The sequence below is a fragment of the Chelonoidis abingdonii genome, chromosome 11 (assembly GCF_003597395.2).
Source record: "Chelonoidis abingdonii isolate Lonesome George chromosome 11, CheloAbing_2.0, whole genome shotgun sequence".
NCBI classification, from domain to species: Eukaryota; Metazoa; Chordata; order Testudines; family Testudinidae; genus Chelonoidis; species Chelonoidis abingdonii.
This window is the reverse complement of record NC_133779.1, coordinates 18,312,510-18,317,019: the sequence shown is the minus strand read 5'-3', so window position 1 is coordinate 18,317,019 and position 4,510 is coordinate 18,312,510. Positions and strand designations below refer to the sequence as shown.

The following is a 4,510-nucleotide window of genomic DNA, read 5'->3' as shown; positions in this document are numbered from 1 at the left end:
AAAGGACCCCAAAGGAATTTGACTTAATTCCATACAGTCGCCCGAGGATATAGCAGGAAATAGCCCTCTCTGTCGATGTAAATAACGATGGGAAATAACGCTCCCTTTTTCACAGCTATTTCTCAGCAGCATGGGTAGAAAACGCTCTTGGTAACTATTATGTATTGTGTTTTGTGACCGAACAACTCCATCATATGATTACAATGGAAATGTTAATGCTTTTAGTGTTGCTGTTCAGTTTAGGGTTAGGTTATCGTTGTAAAGGATGTAATAACAACACCTTCTATGTTCATCCTAACCATGCATTGTCGTTGCATCTAACCAAAACCCATGAGGCTGAACCATTTGATCTGGAATCGAAATAGAAGGTTTGATGAACATAGAGGTTTAAGATTGGCAGTTGCACTGGAAGCACAAAAGGGGGGAGTGTGGAAGGGGAAAAGGAATAAAGGGAACTTGGACGCAGACTTCTCAGACATTGACACTCCACCCAGCACATAGATGATGAGGTATGGGCCCCATCTGGTACTTGGCCACTGGCTTGTTGTTGTGCCAATGCCTGAAGCGGGCACTGACAGCAGCCTGGGAGCTGGTGGTAGGGACTGGATCCGACACAAAGGGCCACAGCTTCTTGTCCAGTTTGTCCTCAGCGATGTCCTCCATGGCATCCTAGAGCATGGGGGTCCAGCGGGAGAGCTGGTAGGTGGACTCCAGCTGCACCTTCCTCTCGGGTCGTAGCTGCCCGCTCCGAGGCACGAGAGAGATGCCCAGGAACTGCATGCTGTGGATGATGCTGCCCGGCTGCTGGATGTTGGCATACTGGATCAGCCTGATGAGGTTCCCCATGCCTATACCATTCTTCAGGAAGATGTGGAGCAGGGTGATGCAGATCTTGTTGTAGGCCTGCATGCTGGGGTACAGCAGGACAGGCACAATGATCTTCAGGGGGTCCTTGATCATCTCGCCATCCCCATGTCCATCCCCATGACCAGGTCCTGCTCCACGCTGCACAGCTTCTCCACTGTCCGTTTGAAGTGCCACATGCAGTGCTCGGCCAGGTTCAGGTGCATGGAGTACTTGTTCAACTCTTTCTGGTACTGGGGCATCTTCAGGATCTGGGACAGGTCCTTGATGTTGGCCTTGTCCATGGTCAGCCTCTTACTCTCACAGAAGGTGCGCAGCAGCTCGGTCACCTTCTTGGAGATGTCAGCGATGTGCATGTGGCGTAGCTGCACCCAGATCGTTCGTCATCTTCGTCCAGCAGTGCCTCTTTCTCCTGCGAGTCGCTGATGCCCGTCGTCTCGTACTTGTAGGTGCCATTCTCAATGCTGAGCAGGTCGTAGGCCATGGCCTCGTAGGTGAGCTCATGCAGCAGGTGGGACACCAGGTCAAAGCTCCAGTCCACGATCAGCAGCTGGGAGTGAGCTTTGCTGGGGATTATTCCCATGCTGGGCTCGTATGCCTTGAATGCCTTGAGTTTGGCCAGCACAGCGTGCGCCAGCTGGAAGTTATCTTCACGGTCCTTCCTGTAGCGGATGGCTGGATACTCCTTCAGGGTTACACACAATGTGGCAATCTGCTGTGCCAGCATCTCCATCTGTTTGTTCTTTTCCAAGAAGCGGCAGGAGCTGAACAAGTTGTGGAAGGTCCATGGCCCGTCCAGGGAGTACACCAGGCTCTCGTAGGGCAGGAAGGCCACGTTGATCTCCCTGAGGATTTTGATGGCCTTGGTGATTCATGACTTCCTCAGGTCATTGAACAGAGGCTCAGGACAGGTGTTGATGAAGGAGATGTGAGCCGCCTTGTAGGTGAAGGTGGGGGTGCCCTGGAAGTCACTGATCAGAGCCTGCACCGACTTCTCCACAGGGCTGAGCAGGTAGATGGCCTGCAGGCTGGGAATTGTCTCCCGGTGCTTATTATTATCTTCCAAGAGCGTGATCCCTTTGTCCACAATGTCAGACATCGTGCAGCATGATGAGCGGATGCGCATGCTAGGGTGGTCCATGATCAGCACCTTCCATTCTCCTTCCTTCTTCATGCTGCGAATGACACTGCTGAGGATCACTGGGTTCACTGTGCTCCAGCAATAAAACCAGTGGCCTTTTCCAGTTGCTCTAATTTCTCATCATGTTGTTGGCCTTTGTAAATGTTCCAAATTGCTGCTGCACTATTGGCACCATCCCATAGGGATCACTAAGGGGTAAAGGCCTTGGCCATTGGGTTTCATCAGAGTCTATGGTATTGTCTGTATTAGGATGTGTTAGAGGAGTGGTGAGTGGCAGTGAGGATAATGGCGGGGGCAGTGGTCGTGGCAGCAAGGCGCTTTTGGTATTCATCATCTGAAAGCCAATTAGGGACGGCTATACATGTCCAAAAGCACAGAGCCCAGTCCCCGGAATAGACCCAAACCACTGCTCAATACCACAGTCCCAAGCGCAGTTCCCACAAGTTCCTCTCTGCCAGGTTAAGATACTCCGTCTCTTCCACCAGGGCCAATTCTTAATGTCTTTTGTAGTCAAGAATCCCTGGACTTTGGCAGTTTCAGCGGAACAAACATGCCTTCTTCTTCTTTCCTGGAACAGCCGTGGTTCAGCATCATACAGGGGAGAAGTTACCAGCACATCACCCTGTAATAACTGGGCTCCTCCAGCAGATGATGAATGTATGGTGGTTCTGTTAGTGAACAAGGGCGAGGTTACCAGCCCTTCACCTTGTCCTTTTCTCCTGCTGTCCAGAAGGAGGAAAAGAAGTACCAGAAGGAGGGACAGGCTGATCAGCAGTCACAGTCATCTTGAGGTGGAGGGGCCTTCTTGCAGTGAGACGCATGGGTCCAGGCAGTTAGTCCTTGGTACTTCACAGCAATGTTGGTAGTTAGCAGAACTTGGTAAGGGCCTTTCCAGCGTGGAGCCAGAGCGGTCTTTCGCTGATGGACCTTTATGTAGATCCAGTCTCCTGGTTCTAACGAATGACAGGGTTACTTAGGATCTTTGGGTAGTGCTTCTTTTACCTGCGAATAAAGAGACCTAACATTTCATTAGTGCCTGGCAGTAATTAAGCATTGTATCATCCATCAAATAAATGTCCATATGGGTAAGGGCCAGTGGGGGCGAAGCCGGTAGCTGCGTCGGGTGCCCTCTCAGGATCTCATGTGGGCTAAATCCAGTCTTTCGGTTGGGAGTGGCCCTCATGCTCATCAATGCTCATGGCAGGGCATTTGGTCATTATAAGTTTGTTTCTGCACAAATCTCGGCCAGTTTGTTTTTCAGAATCCCAATGTCATATGGCCGTGAAAAAAGCTAAAGCGGTCTTGGGATGCATCAGGTGAGGTATTTCCAGTATAGATAAGGAGGAGTTAGTACCATTATACAAGGCACTGGTGAGATCTGCATCTGGAATATTGTGTGTAATACTGGTCTCCTCAAGTTTAAGAAGGATGAATTCAAACTGGAACAGGTGCAGAGAAGGGCTACTAGGATGATCCGAGGAATGGAAAACCTGTCTTATGAAAGGAGACTCAAAGAGCTTGGCTTCTTTAGCCTAACCAAAAGGCTGAGGGGGGCATGACTGCTCTCTATAAATATATCAGAGGGATAAATACCAGGGAGGGAGAGGAATTATTTAAACTCAGTACCAGTGTGGACTCAAGAACAAATGGATATAAACTGGCCATCAGGAAGTTTAGACTTGAAATTAGATGAAGGTTTCTAACCATCAGAGGAGTGAAGTTCTGGAACAGCCTTTCAAGGGGAGCAGTGGGGGCAAAAGACATATCTGGCTTTAAGACTAAGCTTGATAAGCTTATGGAGGGGACGGTATGATGAGATTGGTCTTTGACTATTAGCGGTAAAGATGCCCAATGACTTGTGATGGGATGTTAGATGGGTTGGGATCTGAGTTCCTACAGAGAATTCTTTCCTGAGTGTCTGGCTGGTGAGTCTTGCCCACATGCTCAGGGTTTAGCTGATCACCAGATTTGCAGTTGGGAAGGAATTTTCCTCCAGGGCAAATTGGCAGAGGTGCTGGGGGGTTTCGCCTTCCTCTGCAGCGTGGGGCACAGGTCACTTGCTGGAAGATTCTCTGCACATCGACATTTTTAAACCATGATTTGAGGACTTGAATGGCTCAGACACAGGTTTGAAACAGGAGTGGGTGGGTGAGATTCTGTGGCCTGCGCTGTGCAGGAGGTCAAACTAGATGATCATAATGGTCCCTTCTGACCTTAAAGCCTATGATTCTATGATTCTGACATTTCACTGTCCCAGCAGACTGCGGGTGGTGGGGACAGTGGAGGTTGTGTTGGATCTGCAAGGCTGAACATAACGCCTTTACAATCTGTCCAGTAAAATGATTACTACGATCACTGTCGATACTCACAGGTATGCCAAACCTTGAAATGAAATTCTTAAGCAACATTTTCACAACAGGCTTGGCGTCTGCCCTTCTGTAGAGGAAGGCTTCAAACCAGCTTGAAAAACATCAGCTAATACTAACAGATACTCATAGTTACAAC

At 49.3% G+C, this 4,510-nt stretch overlaps 1 pseudogene; it reads right to left on the bottom strand.

Moving 5' to 3' along the window:
- Nucleotides 1-317: 317 nt before the first annotated feature.
- On the bottom strand, nucleotides 318-2,070 carry LOC116818921 (syntaxin-binding protein 2 pseudogene; annotated as a pseudogene).
- Between the last annotated feature and the right edge of the window lie 2,440 nt (nucleotides 2,071-4,510).